Raw genomic sequence first — 17,895 nt, forward strand, 5'->3', positions numbered from 1 at the left:
TCATCTATCTGAGGAATGGCCGCACCCCGAACGCGTGGCAAGGAATGAGAATAAAGGGCCTCCCTGACTTCACTGTCTCAGCCTTCCGTTTCGACACACAGTTGTCGTCAGCTGCTCTCAGGAGCACTGAGCGAGCATCGTTATCGCCATGTTTGGGGAACCTGCTTGTTAGCGCTTCGATCAGGCAGCTGGGAGTTGATTCCTGAGGACCAGAGCCGAACGAAAACGGGTATCGTCACTACTTAGGGGATCACAGGCGGGGTTCGGAGAGACCACCAAGGGGCTAGGAAGCCTACATGTTTTGCCGGGGCGCCCGACAAGGGGCCTGATGGGGCCGCCATCTGTGGACACGGTGGCGCTAAGTGCGTGGTGTTCCCGTGCTTGCTTGTCTGGCGTCAGCTGTGTGACGAAATGAAAGGCGGAGTGAGCGTAGCCACAGGCTTGGGTTGGCCCATTATGTTTCGCTTCCCAGGTGTACAAATGCGGAAGTCGCCATCACGCAGTAGGAGATATTTTTCTTCTGGCATTTAGCAGTGCAGTTAGGATATTTGCAGGGCACGCTTGACTCGTGCGTGCGTAATAGCGCACTAAGTACAATGGTTGGAAGTTACTTTCAGAATCCAGAAGTAATAATTGAGAAATTACACTTTTATGCTATGTTATAGCGTACTTCGGCAACACGACAAAAGGAATATTCCAGCTGACATGCTTTTCAAAAACAATTTGAGTCTCGTTGTATGATGCATCCTAATGCACAATATGAAGGAAACTGGCTTGCTCTCTGCCTGTGCGTCGTATGCCTTTGCGATAGCATACCGGCGACCAGTAGTAGGATAGCCCACTTTTTATCGAAGTGAAACGCGACGCACGCTCATCACGATAAGACGTCAGCCAAGGCGGCACGCTTGAGTCCCACGCGTGTCGTGGTCACTCAAAAACACCGGCTTTTTTCTTCTTTCTTGACCTCATTTAATTGGGCTTCGAGCTAATCACTCTAAACTTCGAGTAGCCAATTTGCTATGATGTTCGCCTCGAGGTTCAGGGCGTAAGGTGTGCGATGTAGCGCGATCTGCTTGAGTTTTCACATCACGCAGTCGTGTCTTCGAAACTTAGCTGGCTTATGTTTTCTTTTTTTCTTTGTATCATACTTAGCGTTCATTTTTCTTGAAAAAATGCTAAAAGGGAGCACGCTGACCGGTGCTTGAAAAGCTATCACAGAGATACGCACAATCACGCCTGAATGAATATTGCTTCAAAATTAACCTTCGATTCCAACAGGTACTTCCGTGTGCTTACATTTAATTTGCAGCCTTTGGCATCAATTTCCCCAACGAGCGACGGCTTAATTACCTCAAATTAAACACCCCTATTCTTGGGCGTTCATTAAGTTTAGTTGAGTTGAGTTGTATGCTACAGGTGGGATTAGCCTTGCTTATTCTGACGGCAATTGCTCACCATAGAGCCGCATATGTATTAAGCAAAAGTGCTAATATCTGTGAAATCTTCCCCACTATCGGGCGTTACTCTGATACTCTGCTATTTACACTTTTATTTTTCCATATCTGATGCGTTGTAGTCTTCTTCAAAAGGTACAAAGAAGTACAAAGCAAAAAGGGACATATTTGGCCATGTTCGTGAAGGCTTGCAGCACTTTTCTTTTTTGTGTTTGATATCTTCCTTTAAGGTAGGCTTGTAGGCCGGTCGCGTAATCCTGAACTACAAATATCGAGCAGGCATACTCTTTGAGCGCCGCTCAACCAAACCAAAGGGTCTCAGGCTCTCACTTCTTAATCAGAGTTTGCTGCTAGCGATTTTCATTAGAAGGTAGTGAGGTACTTGTAATGCACTTGTAATGCACTTGTAATGCACTTGTAATGCACTTGTAATGCACTTGTAATGCACTTGTAAGGCACTTGTAATGCACTTGTAAGGCACTTGTAAGGCACTTGTAATGCTTTGCCTATCCGCAGTAGAATACCAACGCGTTTCTCTGTCACAGTTTTTTCGCTTATATATTGCTGCCTAAGCTCGCTGGCCAGAATGTGAAGCGCGAAAGGTACACATTCGCTGCTCGATAGGCTAACGCTTGTTAAAAAACTCTATGTAAGTATTTAAAACTAAACCGAGGTCCTCCAATGTGCGGCGCTCTCTCAGCCTGTGTGTCGCTTCACGGGAGCGTACAACCGCACAATTAATTCTTGCTTTTTTTTTTTGCGCATGCGCAAATGAGTGTACACCGGTGAAGCATAAGTAAGAGAGCGCTGTTGAGTAATGAAAAATTTCCTTTTTTTTTTCATGCCCAGATTCACAATGACGAGCTACGTTATGGACTTGATCAAACAGCTCAAGGAGCAAGCCGACCCCCGCACCAAGGACTTCCCTCTGATCGGAAACCCAACCCTGGTGATAACACTGATCGCCGGTTACCTGTACGTGGTCAAGGTGTGGGGCCCCCGGTACATGGAAGATCGCAAGGCTTACGACCTCAAGCATGCAATCATGAGCTATAACGCCTGCATGGTACTGCTCAATACATTTTTCTTCCACAAGTTTCTCAGGCACACGTATCTGGGTGGCGGCTACAGCTGGGTCTGTCAGGGCATCGACTTCCACGACCCCGAATCGATCACCGTCGTCACATATTGCTGGTGGTACTTCATAGTGCGCATCCTCGACTTCGCCGACACGCCTTTCTTCCTCCTGCGAAAGAAGTACAGCCACATCTCCTTCCTCCACGTCGTGCACCACTCTCTGGTCGTCTGGAACGGCTGGCTCTTCATGACTTTCGGCGCCGACGGTCAGAGCATCATGGGTGTCTCCATCAACTCTTTCATCCATATCATCATGTACAGCTACTATTTCCTGGTGGCTCTGGGGCCCTCTGTGCAGAAGTACCTGTGGTGGAAGCGTTAGATCACTCGCTTGCAGATCATACAGTTCGTTGTCTTCGTCCCCTTCGTCTGCGTTCCTCTGTTCAAGGACTGCGGCTACCCTCGCTCCCTGATCTACCTGGCCGCAGCGCAGTGTTTTTTCTTCTTGGTGCTGTTCGTCAACTTTTACATCCACACCTACATGAGGTCAAAGCGACGCGAGGGTAAGTTATTCTGCGGCAGCTACGAGGCCACTTCCCAAGCCGCCGTCCCGTGGAAAGAAAATGCCAATGGAAAGGTAACCGAATGTGGTACAGTGATCAGCGGCTTCTTGAGCGGCAATGGAGTCAAGAGGCGGGAAGCCACGATATGCAGCCACTAGAATGAAAAGAAAGCGAGCGATGGAACGAACTTTGCTTTCCGTGCTCGGGAGACGATGCGCGCTTTCAGTGTGTTCGGGATCGTCGTTTGAAAGCGCGGGCCGCTTTCCTGCATTCACGGGTTGCATCATGAACTTTGTGACGTCGAGTGGATTAGTGCAGGCTATTTATTGCTACTGCGAGCCGTAATAGGCGGACTTCTGTTCATCTTCACTCTTTTGCACAAAGACTTTAGCTGACGGCATCTCACCTGAGAAAGCAGCAGTTTTGGTCCAACCTAAATCTTGTGCCGCACCAATTGCGCGGAGGGTCAGTAGCGGTGCGTGTCCGTCCAGTAACTATGACGTTGTCCCTTGTTTCGCCCCCTTACATTGAGTAAACCAAAAGTGTCACGAATCGCGTATTTTTGTCTTCGTTTAGCGTCATATTTCCAACTTCACCTTCATCGCTCACTCATCTTTTCATCAAATGTCTTCCGTTCCCTGCCAGCCATATGACGATACGCGACATCTGGATGTGTCATTACCGTACCGCGTTCTCCTTTACCATGTGCGTGGTTTCTCTCATTGCTGCTTTGTATTTCCGGCAGCGACCAACATTTTGTACATAGTTGTTTGCATAATCTTTTCACGATGAATGCACGAGTTTTTGGAACGAAAGCTTCACTCCGCCAGGTAGTTAGAGCCGTCGGGTATGCCCGGTTTTCATCTTCAAGTGACATGGACAGATACTGCACGTTTCCTTTCTTATAAGCCAATTTACAATGGAAGCGAAACCTTCACGTCGCAAGATATAGGAGGCCTTCGTGTGATACTAAATTTGCCCTTCAAATGACTTTAACCTAATTAAGTGTGGGTGTCCATGTTTTTGTGGTGTTCACCCAAATGTATATTGCTCCTTCCTTTCCCCAAAACCTAACGGTGAGGCAGCCCTGGGCTGTGCGATGTCTCGTGTGGAAGCCTTCATAATTTAAAAAAAATTATGAAGAACCACTGATTGAAAAGCGGGTGCTAAGCAGGATATCGCTGCAACACTCACAGCTTTCACTCCATCCCTAGTTCTACAATTTTTGTTACTCCATGTCGACATTCCTTTCAACCACTATAAAGGCGAAGTAGCCGCCGAAACATGAGCGAAGAACGCATTGGGGTTTTCTTCAGAGCCACCCACAACGAAGGCTCTCGTGACGAGTAGCAAAATCAATACATTTGCTTTTTGTCAGCGCTAATCACTAGCTGATCTCCCGAGACAAGTAATCTAAGCATAGATGCTGGCATGGAGAAGCAGTTTCTAGCCAGTTCCTAACTTTGCCCCGTGAAGATGTGCTGACTTTGAATCCTCCCTCCTGGTGTGTTGTGTCTTCCTATGTGCAAGAGAAAAAAAAAGATTTTTTTGGAGGTTTAGTATATGAAATAGGCAGAAGCACTTTCAAAAAAAACAATGTGCCTCACTTTGTTGGCCTTCGTCACTTTGGCGCTCTCAGCGTGATGACAAAATGAAGCACAGTTTCAGTAAAAAAAAAAAAAAAAAAAAAAAGAAGCCTAGTATGCCGCTAGTAGAGCGTGCATTGTATATAACGCTATACAATAGAGGAATTTTAAACACTGGGCACTCATCGGCGTTCAGTGCCAGATCGGTGTCACTATCAAACCAATTAGCATTAGAGTGTTCGACAATAGCACTGCCAATTACTTACAGGCGTATCGTCTTCATTAAACTATATTATTTTTTCGTGCATTACGACTTTTATCCAAATCACTGTGTGAGTCAATGTGTTCCTCAGAAGCTGAAGCCTTTTCCGGCCGCCTTTCCAGTACGAATTTCAAGTTGCAAACCGAGGAAAGAAGCGTCACAGTTTGACCGATACGTGCTTGCTGAGGAGAATAGGCTGCGGGTCTCGCTCACAGTTCTCGTTTTCATTGAGATAAAATATGTAAAACTCACCAATTTGTTATGGCTTGGGAAAGCTGGCACAAATAGACCGTGAAACCTGAAGACAAGTAGAAACAGTTGAAATTCTACGCAGGCCCAATAGGTTTGGGAAAAAACAACTCGTGCACTGCACTAAAACAAGATTCAAAACTATCACTTATTTTTCAGCAGAATTTATTTCCTAGATTTCTAACAACCCTGTTTTTTTTGTACTTATTTAGTGCCTTTTAGTTAGCGCATGTTGATGGTTACATGCCAAACAAACTCCGAATGAAACAGTAACAAATATTAGCCTGAGAGAAATACATGCAGAACTGCAGCTTTTGACAATCTGCTAGCTCTTCACACAGGTTGTTTCAGAAAAAAAATTTTAGAAATTCGCAATACTTCGGAGTGCGAAATTGACAATATTTTCAGGGACAGACTTTCAGTGGCGAATGACGTAATTCACCGCAAAAGCTTATTTATTTACATAGGTAATGCATTCAGTAATTCACTTTTTCATTTGGTGGCGAGTGCCAGTCGCAGTTCCATGCCGTATCAGATTTGGGAACGAAGAAAAACGCTCATTTCTTTTTCTTTTATCACGACACCAGATTCTAACTGCCTACGGGAGGTCTCGTTCGAAACCCACCAGTAAAAATGGGTACAAGCGTCCCCCTGCCTGGCGCCTGGCTCTCACAAAGGTGTGCGCTTGGAAGCGGCTCCGCAAACCCCGCTGCGCTCCCTGTGGGGGAAAATAGTTTCGAACACTTCCACCTGCAAAGGTGGTTCGACTTACCGTGTTTCACGGGGTTCAAAACTGAAAACGAGTCGTGTCGTGCACACGCGAAAACTCAGAAGAGCCTTGAAGTTTCAAGTGCGAAACGCTCTAAACCAGCGTGTCGAAAGACGTAAAGGTTCACTGTCACTGATGAAGTTCACCATTCAAAGAATCACTGCAGTCCTGGGCAAGTCCGGATTTCCGGCTGTCTGCCTCCATTGCGCGACGGTCGAGAACTACACGATACCCGCCTCTACTATGCTGCGGCGCTGTGAACCAAGGCGTGGAGTCCGCGTACCTCATCGTCGTCGTTCCTTCGCCACCGTCCAGCCATCCCTGGTGTCCTTAACCTGGGACGGGACGGCTGCAATGTCCGATGTCGGACCGCTTCGCCTTCCTCGGATCCCAAAAAGGTCCGGGAATTCTTGCGAACCGAGCATCGCGATGCTCAGCGGAAGCCCTGTCGAGGAACTGGGCTAAAGGATGGAATTGTATATGGATTCGATGCAGAGGCCCTCGAGTATCGAGGGCCGCCTGCTCCGCGCTCTCTTGGGGTGTCCGGTCCGTGTGTGTAACAGCGCGCTTGCGCTTGGCTCCAGCACAACGCTTCAGCCGAGTGAGCTTGGCGCTCCGGCGGTTGCAGTGTCGCGCAGCTACTTTTGCTCCGTCTGTTTTAAAAGCGACACGTAGTTGGCAAGGACTGCGTCTATCCCTGCACAAAGCGGCTGGCAAAACAATGTACATGACTTGACATAAAACTGCATGCAGTTCCAAAAGGAGCCACTGCAAGCACCTGATCAGCGAACGTCGCGCTTCCACCGCGCGTCCATTGCACTCGGCGTCGCTTTTCTTTCCAGAGAAACGCCGATGCAGCAGGGCTTTTGTTTAAACATCGTTTACACATTTTGGTGTGAATGAATTCGAAACATTCGAAAGCAAACATACACACACACACACACGCACGCACACACGCACACATACACACGCAAACAGACACACACGCACACATGCACACACACACACACACACGCAAGCAGACACACACGCACACATGCACACACGCACGCACACACTATTTTACTGCAATGTTAACTAGGAAATCTTTAGAGAATTACTTTTGCAAATACAAGCTCTATTACAGCAATTATGTACGCCGTGGCTGACGATCTGTTCCTGAAAATATTTTTCTACATTTATATCTCTATGTTAGGAATTCCCTGACGTGTTCGATAAAGCGCCAGATATATCATCAGGTGACCTCATTGACATTACTTTAAATGAAATTTGGGTGCAGGTTTTGCACAAATGTATTGGAGTTAAAGGCTGTTCCAGGCGTAGGCCATCGCTTCTGGAATGAGTTGCAATCAGTTATATTCCGCTCTGTTCTGCAGTAGATATAAGTTGCGTAATTTAAAACTGTCGAAACACGCGGTAAGGTCATTCCTGCATGTTTGCTTCCGGAGTGCGCGTATAGTTAACTTTAAGTCGTAGCTAAATTTTTAACCTTCAATTGCCTTTTTATGGGGTCAGTGGGCGCGCTCTAGTTTCAGTCCCAGACTATACTTGCTGTCTAGAGTCCTCCTTTTGATTTTTCTCGGCCAACCTAGAAACTCAGCCCGCACGTACATACAAGCGCGGCGACCATATCGAGTTGGAGTACGTGAGCATTCTGAGTCGTTTTCGAGTTCTGCAGACGATGTAGGTGGTGTCCAAGTTTTGACGGACATGGCGCCATGGCGAGACACTGCCACGTGAATTTTGACTTCCGGGTCCTTTCTGTGGTTTGGTTTCTGCTAGCATTGCTTGCAGGCGCGTGGTTTCGGCCTTTATTTTCTGGATACCTGCACTCAATTTGCTGGGAATGTGGTGTTGTGCACGGCTTTCAACTACGGCAATTCAACTAGAACGCTATACAACATGTTCCGAGTGGCGTCGAGTTGTGAAGGGCAAAAACAGTTGGCCGTTGCGATCTCCTGGCTGACCGTCGACGGCGATCTGCACGTAGAGCACGAGGTCTTATTTCAATTATTCTGTCAGTGGACAAATGTTGGATAGCGCTGTGAAAGCTAGAAACATTTGTGAAGTAGGTTGTGTGCTCTCGTTCAGGAGCACCAAGTTATCGCTCGGGCGACTTTGGCTATGGGCTACAGCTGTTTTCGCATGATGACGGTAGCAGCGAGCGGTCGTTCCACGTCTTCAAAAGATTCGCAAACTGTGTTGTTTGGCCTCCGTCAGTGCAGCGTGATATGATAAGTACTGGACAATTTTCTCCCCGGTCATTTCTGATAAATGCAAGTTTCTAGAACCACGGCCAGTGCTTACCAATCGGCTGTCGGTGGTTGGTCTCGTTGCCTGACTATAGGCCAGCGAGTCACCGTTAGCAGTTCGAAGAATTATACATTGTTGTGTATACTGTATACAATGTATGTAAGCAATTATTTGCTGATTTAACTCCAGATAATGAAACATGCTTTCACTAGCGAAGCATTCAGCGTGAGCACGCAGAAATTGCGGAGAAATACAAGCAAGATGAATAAAGTTTCGTGCTTGTGAAGACCTAGTACGTCTGTCCTGTCTAGAGAGGCAGTTAACGACTTTTTCAGGCATAAAAAGTACCAGTATTTTTCTATGTTTTAGGTCAGAATCATGAAATTCTTCACGTAAGGACAGCACTAACATTGAACAGCTATTTTTCATCTTTCATTGCATGGCACGTAGAAAAGCTGACAGCTGAGATACATGGTATAAAACCAAATATTGCTGTTCAGCAAAGCACTTCATAATGAAATAGGTGCTGCCAAACGTTCATGCGAAGAATAAATGAATGTCTACATAAGCTACTTGTGATGCTGGTGCTGCATACATGAAGTTTATGTGTTATTTTCATTAGCTGCGTGGCCTTCAGGTGGAAAACAAGGCACTGGTGGCCATTGGCTATCTCGAGAAGTGCAAAATTCTGCAAGGTAGGCAGAGGCTGGCCTAGCTAGCAGCTTTTATGTCTTTGAGGGTAAGAAGTTTGAATCTTGCCGAGGCAAGAATTAAGGAGCAGTTGCTACCTTGGACCTATATCTTGAATATTGTTTTAGATCGGTTACCTATACCGTCATTCCAGGTATTGAATTTTTGTTTCTACATTACTAACAGTATGTCACTTTTCAGCTTTTAAGCCTTTTTTAAGCCTTTTAAGCTTTTAATTGCTTTCGGCAAGCTTCCACTTCAGATTCATACACTTGACCACTGGTATCTCTAAAACCCAGAGCTTGAGTAAGAGGAACTGCGCCTGCATCGACGTCCGAATGGATACCATCACGTTCGAATGTAATATGTTCAATTGTTTCTGAGGATTTACCACAAACTGCAGACGTGTGATATTCTTGATTAAATTTCCTTTTGTTGCGAAAGCAACACTACGCCAGCCAGCTCGGCTCGTCGCGTATGCTCGTATGCCGTAGCCGCAAATGACAGGAGCTGCCAACTTGGGTCTCTCGTTTCATATGGGACGGTTATGTCAGGATCAGCCTGCCAGTAGCCTGGTATTCACGTTACCCCTATAGGCCACTAAGGCACGTTCATATGGCTTGGTTAAAGCGGAGCTTTATATGTGGGCTGGTAGCCTACGCTAACGCATAATACCCTTAAAGGCGGAGCTTAAGTGTCCTCCATATTTAGATGCAATAAACGCCTTTACCACCACCACCTAAAACGCCGGTGAAGTTTGATGCGTTCAACGGAACGCTGGTCGTGTTTGATGTAAGTCTCGGTTACCCACAGCCAAAACTTTCGCTCCACACCCGTTTCGAGAAAAGAAGGAAGAGGGCTTTGGCCGGTTTAATCGTTGAGCCTGGAGACGTCGAAGGTGGTCGGCGCGCAGACTTTGCACAAAAAGTGGGCGAGCACGAGTCGGCCAAGCGAGAGTTTCGCCGCCGCTTCACTAACAACCTTTTTGGTTCTATGTGCGACAGGTTGTGGCATAAAAATGATCTAACTCCGAGAGAGTGCAATTATATGCACCCGACTCTTAATTTGGCCACAAGCGTAGCCATACAGCAGTTGCTTTCGCAATTCAACTGCGGTTAACCAGAGCTAAACCACAGCCAACTTTTGTAGCTGCGTGTTCTAAGGCACCCTGATCTAGCTTCAGATAGTAGGGCACTGCCTATTGAGTGCAAGGATATAACTTGCGAATTGAAGAATATAGTCGGTAGCCACACATGGTGATGAAGCACACAGAAGGTAAACAAGGAGACTACATACATTCAGCTCTTTTCTGAGGAGCAAGTTGAAAAGCCTTCGCGCTACAAAGCTATTCGAAAACAGCTGATATTTAGGTCACAATGAGTAAGATCGAGGAAAGAAGATCCGCCGCTCTGTGCGTAAAGTTCAGATCGCGCGCTCTAGGGAGAAACTTCGCCTGTGATAGCCTTATTTAAATGGTTTGCCCTTTGTTCTCTAAATAGTGAGCTGTCATTTGCTCCTTTTTCCACCACACTGTCTAAATTACATCGAATGACATTAAATATCGGCATGAGCTGGATGAAGTTTAGATATACTGCAGCTTCCACAGAAGTGGTTGTATTCTCTTGAATTTATATTACGGCATTTGTTTCACTTATGTTACAGAAGATGAGAAAGGGTATTTTGCTCATGTTTCTTATTAACAAGGTACCAACATAGTGCAGAGCTGTGTACGTGCCATAAAAAGTAATTTCTATATTTCGCAATTTTTATAAATCAAGCCACGTTATTGAAACTACATAACTTGGGTCCATTCGATGAAAAGAACCCCATTGCGCCCAGTGTTGAAGCGATATAGAACATTTTCGTTTGTAAAAATGCCTTGGGTATCATTTCGCAACTGCTGAAGTAATGCTGCAAGATAGGATAGTTTGCTCACATCCATTTTTGAAAGAATAGCCACAGTGCAAAATCAGGACAATGAAAAAAAAAAAGAAAGGCAGGAGAAAGAAAGGATACACACAGCACTTGTGCCGTGTTGTTGTTTTTTTTTTTTTGTCCGTTGTTTTTAATGCTGTGTCTCCTTTCCTTCGACACTCCAGAGTAAGGTGATAAAAACTAACACGGGACGAATTACCCTTGATCAACGTTTTAGTGTTGTCCGTGAGCCCCGTTCGTGCGCAGTGTAATAATTAAAGAGATGACACATCTGTGTTCCGCTTTGAAACTCTTTCGCAGGCACTTGTCTGTGACAGTGCTTCATTGATGAGCCTACCGTCTTCTGGTGGTGGCGTGCCTTGCGGAGCCATCCACGGCGGCCGGACTTCCTCTGGCGAGCCACTCTACATTGGCCGTGCCTTTCACAATGGAAAAATGATCCTCGGCAAGGTCCACCCGTTAACTGCATGTACACTCCTTACGATATGATGGAGCACAAATACACAGTACGAGGTCCTGGTCTGCAAGACAGTCAACTTCTAAGAAACCCGAAAACGACGCAATGCTGATACAGGAATGCAAGATGTTCTAAACCCTGAAAACGATGCTTAATTAGGCAGTGTGTTGCGCGTTCTGGCAGATTTCGGTAAAGCGAGGTATTTAGATAACGCTAAGCGGCATGTGCTTGCCACATGTCTAAGTTTTCTAAACTACGTGCCACTGCGGCGTTAAGGAATGACGGCAGCGTTGTATAAATAAAAATAAAATATACAAATTATCAATAAACCGGAGTGAATTACATAAATACAGAAGCACTAAAATCTCGTTTTGTTAGTCACTGTATAATTTCTGCCGCCAGTAAAACTATGTGCTGGCGTAGTAAGGCTGATGGTTGACGATAGGTTTATAGGGAAGTTTCGTATGTGTGACGGTTTGGAAATAATTCTAGATGAATCAGCAAATATCGCATCAACTTGCGACTTTGAATCTAATAACTGATATACATATGTGTATTCAATGTTGCTGGGTAGCATAGAGTCAATATGGCAGCATTGCTACCTCAAAGCAAGTCCTATTAGCAGTTGCATAGGAATGTGTACCTTTTAAGAAATTTCATTACATATTTAAATAAGTGAACGTTCGAGTGACTGCATGAATGTGTGATAACATAAATTACTAGGTATTTGATTCGACAGTAGTTCGACGTTACTGCGCTGGTTTAAAACACTATTAAGGCGAAAGCCTTTCTAGGCTCATGGTGAATATCTCGCGTCTGCGAAATGTGCACGCGAGATTCCGTGAGATTTCGCGAGATGTGTCACCGAGACGTGGCAATATATTCTGACGTCAGCATAATTTCCCTGGCAAGGACGTCGCGATAGGTTCTGATGACAAAGCCAAAGAAAATAAAGTAATTAAATTATAACGAGCACACAAACACGCAAGATAGAAGACGAGAAGAGGCAGATAGAAGAGGAAGAAGAGAAGGAGGAGGAAAGGCTTACATTAATAAGCTCTTTAGTACAGCTAAGTGCCATCCTGAAAAAAAAATTTTTTTGAAGCTTCAAAGAGTCGACGAGGGGAGAACTGCCGTAACAGATAACTAATTACGAAAGATTAGCAATGTTTCTACTTGTTAAAATTTAACGGCGAACAATAAATGGGTTAGGTTATCACCTAGGCCGCCGCTGCTTTTATGATGTAAATGGCGGATGGTATTAAGAAGACTATCATTAGAAATTAAGACAAGTTCAACGAGAAGGTAAGAGTCGCAGTTAAACTGAAGGAACTTTGGCGCTGTAGCCATACAGGGTCCGTGGCGTCCGTGGCACCTGTTTCCAGCCTCGATCGTTATCGCTGTTCTTAACATACGACGCGACGGTCTCCGCAGCTCGTCCGATCACAATAGCTCGTCCGCCGCCAGATAGAGGCCTCGAAAGGGGCTACACCTGATCGGTGTCCTCCGAAGAGGCCGCATCAGCTGGGCTGGTCTCCGGTTCCCTCTTTTATCCGTAAGTGAGATGCCTGCAGGCTAAAGGTCTCAAGAAGGGCATTAGTGATTATGTCTGCACAATACCCCCACCCCGGCAAGGCAAGAGCGCCGCCAGCTCCTGAGCTGTGCCAGGCAACCAAAGGACAATCTTAGACTTCAGGACAATCTTAGAATCAGGACAATCTTAGACTTCAATCAAGCAAAAGATCAAGCAGGTTTTCGGAAAAAGTACTCCACCATCGATCATATCCATACCTGTTCGCAATATAACCAGCCCTTATACATAGCATTCACTGATTACGAAAAAGCCTTTGACTCAGTAGAAACCTCGGCAGTCATGCAGGCATTAAGAAATCGGGGTACTGACGAGCCGTATGTGAAAGTACTCGAAGAAATCTATAGTGGGTGTATACAGCAACCATATAATTCTGTATAAGGAAAGTAACAAAATTCCCATAAAGAGAGGTGTAGCAAGGAGACACGATATCCCCGGTACTAGTCACAGCTTGCTTAGAGGAAGTATTCAGAGACTTAGAATTTGAACAGTTATGGATAAGGGTTGATGGATAATACCTCAGTAATTTGCGATTTCCTGATGACATTGCCTTGCAAAGTAACTTAAGGGATGAACTGCAAAAAATGATTAATGACCTAGACAGGAATAGCAGAAAGAATATGCAGAAGACAAAAATGATGTTCAGCCGCATCGGGAAGAAACAGCAGTTTACGTTAGGTAGCGAAGCACTGGAAGTGGCAGGCGAATATGTCTACTTAGGACAGGTAGTAACCGCAGATCCGGATCATGAAAGGAAATAACTAGGAGAATAAGATTTGTATGGAGGACATTTGGCAAGCACTCGCAAATTATGACTAGCAGCATACCGGTATCGCTTAAGAGGAAAGTATATATAGAACAGTTGCATCTTACATGTACTCACCTGTGAGGCTGAAACGTGGAGGATAACGGAAAGCGTTAAGATGAGGACAACGCAGAGGGCTATGGAACGAAAAATGGTTGGCGTAACGTCAATACATAGGAAGCGTGCAGAATGGGTCAGAGATATAAATAGAGTTAATGTCATTCTAGTGGAAATCAAGAAGAAATGGGCATGGGCAGGACATGTAGTGCGAAGAGAGGATAACTGATGGTCGCTTAAGCTAATGCGTAATACGCAATACGTGTTTAGCTGAACCGCGACAATGCCTTCGTCGTCAACAACTTCGTGATGAGGCACAAAAAGCTGCTGCTTTTATGGCGGAAAGTCTCTTCAAAATGCATGTTCAAAATAATCAAAGCAGTCTATTTTCGTCATGGTCTGACCCAGTGAAACATAATAGGCAGCATCTAACTTAGGGTCGTCGTAGAATAGGTTGGTGCTGCACGGGTGAAGCAATCATTGCATTTACGCGGGTATTTTGCACCAGCAGAGCAGCTGCTTCGATGCCTCTGGTCAGTATCGCCGCTCGAGCCCACCATGGCTTCGACGCACAAGAGCCCGCGAGGAACCTTGCACAGGAAAAACGTGCGCGGACCGCATTTTAGCCGCAAAAACCTCCCCTCTCGCATTCCTATACCGCTCTTTGCAGAGTGTCCCATGAATCCGCCTCTGCTGGCGTCACCCTTCATATAACGATTCCTCTCAGCGCTAAGCCATTAAAAGCCGGGCGAGAGCTGTGCGATCGCGCACCAGAAAGACACACAGCAGACATTGCAATCATACGTCACTGCGACTTAGATCCAAAATTTACGTTGCATATTTTAGCCGCAGTACGTTTGACGGGGGCTGGCAGCACCACCTCCCCGAGCTGTTTCCGACAGTCGTATGCCCAGATGTATGCATATGGCCGCGCGCACGGCATAGGTCATTTTCCCAGGGGCGATTTGTTTAGACGATCGCCATGTGGCACTGTTCCCGAAATGTTTTCACCTTTAAAGAACTCTTACTCATGTTTCATTGTGATTCACTGGAGAAGGTAATGGCAACCCACTCCAGTATTTCCTGCCAAGAAAACCCTATGGCCAGTCACAATACCATTAAAGATATGGCGCCGGAAGATGAGCCCCTCAGGTTGGAAGGCGTCATACATGTTACTGGGGATGAACAAAGGGCGATTCCTAGTAGCTCCAGGACGAATGAAGCGGCTGGGCTAAAGCCAAAAGGACGCTCAGTTGTGGATGTGTCGGGAAGCGACCGGGAAGTCCGATGTTGCAAGGAGATATATCACACAGCAACATGGAATGTAAGATCTATGACACAAGGTAAACTGGATGTCGTCAAGCGAGAAATGGACAGATTGAACATTGATATCTTGGGTATCAGCGAGCTCAAGTGGACCGGAATGGGAGATTTTAACTCCGGCGACCATGATGTCTTTTATTGTGGGCACGAATCCAAGAGAAGGAATGGGGTCGCTCTCATAGTAAACAGAAGAATGGGCAAAGCAGTGCTAGGGTACAACCCCAAAAACGACCGAATGATTTCACTTCGGATCCAAGGTCACCCTTTCAACATAACAGTTATCCAAGTCTATGCACCGACCACTACTGCTGAAGAAGCTGACGTTGAGAGATTTTTTTTAGACCGCACCCCATCATCAGACGTCGTTTTTCTCATAGGAGACTGGAATGCTAAGGTCGGGAGTGAAGAAATATCCGGAATTATAGGCAAGTTCGGTCTTGGCGAGCCAAATGAAGCTGGGCAGAGGCTAGTAGAGTTTTGTCAAGAAAACAACCTGACCATAGCGAATACTCATTTTCAACAGCACAAGAGGCGCCTGTACACGTGGACTTCACCGGACGGTCTGTACAGGAATCAGATCGATTATATTCTTTGCCGGCGGAGATGGAGAAGCGCTATACAAGCAGTAAAAACAGGGCCTGGGGCCGATTGTGTCACCGATCATCAACTTCTTGTTGCCAAAATGAAGCTTCGATTAAGGAAAGCGCAGAAAACTAGAAGGCCTTTCAGGTATGATCTGGATCAAATTCCATTAGAATATGCTGTGGAAGTGAGGAATCGATTTCAAGAATTAGATCTAGAAGACAGAGAGCCCGAAGAGATGTGGACTGATGTTCGTGATATAATACAAGAAGTTGCTACTAAGGTAGTTCCAAAGGAAAAGAAATGCAAGAAAGCAAACTGGTTATCTGAAGAGGCTTTGTAAATAGCTGAGGAAAGGAGGATGGCAAACGTTATGGGGAAAGGAGAAAGATACAAGGATCTCAATGCGGATTTTCAGAAAATAGCAAGGAGAGATAAGAATGCCTTCCTGAACATACAGTGCCAAGCAGTTGAGGACAACAGCCAATTAAGGAACACAAGAGCTCTGTATAAGACAATCAAAGATATCAAAGGAAGCTTTTGTGCTAAGCTGGGCGTGACAAAGGACAAACGAGGCAAGGACCTCACTGAAGCCTCAGAGATAAAGAAGAGGTGGCAGGAATACACAGAAGAACTGTACAAGAAGGACCCGAATGTGCAAACCCAACATAAGACGGTTGTGATTACTGATCTCGAGCCGGGCATCCTGAAGAGTGAAGTTGAATGGGCCTTAGCCTAGCCTTGCTAAGAACAAAGCTAGCGGAATTGATGGCATTCCAGCTGAGTTGCTTCAAAACCTTAACCATGACGCTGTTAACATTCTGCATACATTATGTCAGAAGATTTGGACAACCCTGCAGTGGTCACAGGATTGGAGGAGGTCAGTTTAGATCCCCATTCCAAAGAAAGGCAGTGCCAAAGATTGTTCCAACTACCACACGATCGCGCTTATTTCGCATGCTAGCAAGGTGATGTTGAAAATCCTCCAAGGAAGGCTGAAGCAGTACGTGGATCGGGAGCTTCCGGACGTGCAAGCTGGGTTTCGCAAGGGCAGAGGAACTAGAGACCAAATTGCCAACCTTCGCTGGATCACGGAAAAAGCACGAGAGTTCCAGAAACCCATCTACTTCTGCTTTATTGATTATGCGAAAGCGTTTGACTGCGTAGATCACAGCAGATTGTGGCAAGCTCTCCAAGAGATGGGAGTTCCAATTCACCTCATCTGTCTCCTCAGGAACCTGTATGAAGGACAAGAGGCCACAGTCAGAACTGGGCATGGTCTTACTGATTGGTTTCCGATTGAGAAAGGAGTGAGGCAAGGCTGCATACTGTCGCCCTGCCTATTTAACCTATATGCAGAGTGCATCATGAGGAAGGCCGGTCTGGACGAGTCTTCAGCTGGAGTGAAGATTGCTGGAAAACGTATCAACAACCTTAGATATGCGGATGATACCACTTTAATGACAGAAAGTGAAGTGGAACTCAAGAGACATCTGATGCGCCTACAAGAAGAGAGTGAGAAGTTTGGGCTCAAACTGAACATTAAAAAGACAAAGATTATGGCGTCTTGCCCTATCAAGTCCTGGAGCATTAATGGACAAGAAGTGGAAGCTGTGACAGATTTTCTCTTCTTGGACTCCAAGATTACCTCGGAAGGAGACTGCAGCCATGAAATTAGGAGACGCCTGCTTCTGGTAAAGAGAGCAATGGTTAGCCTTGACCGCCTAGTAAAAAGCATAAACATTAGTCTGCCAACCAAGATACGTATAACTCGTGCTATGGTATTTCCAGTTGTGATGTATGGATGCGAGAGTTGGACTGTGAAAAAGGCTGACCGCCGAAGAATTGACGCGTTTGAATTGTGGTACTGGCGAAGACTCTTGAGAGTTCCTTGGACTGCCAGAAGATCAAATCAGTCGATATTGTCGACCATAAACCCTGACTGCTCATTGGAGGGTCAAATTCTAAAGTTAAAGCTCAGCTACCTTGGTCATCTGATGAGAAGAGAGGAGTCGCTGGAGAAAGATTTGATGTTGGGAAAGGTTGAGGGTCGCCGGAGAAGGGGTAGGCAGCGAACGCGATGGTTAGATGGCATCCTCGAGGCACTGCAGATGAAGTTATGTGATGTTAGAAAGATAGTGAGAGACCGGAAAGCGTGGCGTGACATGGTCCATAGGGTCACGAAGAGTCGGACACGACTGAACGACTGAACTGAACTGAACTCATGTTTTGATGAATATGT

At 45.9% G+C, this 17,895-nt stretch overlaps 1 pseudogene; it reads left to right on the top strand.

Moving 5' to 3' along the window:
• Positions 1-2,310: 2,310 nt before the first annotated feature.
• LOC146206096 (very long chain fatty acid elongase AAEL008004 pseudogene) lies at positions 2,311-3,630 on the top strand (annotated as a pseudogene).
• The last annotated feature ends 14,265 nt before the right edge of the window (positions 3,631-17,895 follow it).

Source organism: Amblyomma maculatum, chromosome 1 (assembly GCF_055883805.1).
Source record: "Amblyomma maculatum isolate TAMU_Amacu chromosome 1, ASM5588380v1, whole genome shotgun sequence".
NCBI lineage: Eukaryota > Metazoa > Arthropoda > Arachnida > Ixodida > Ixodidae > Amblyomma > Amblyomma maculatum.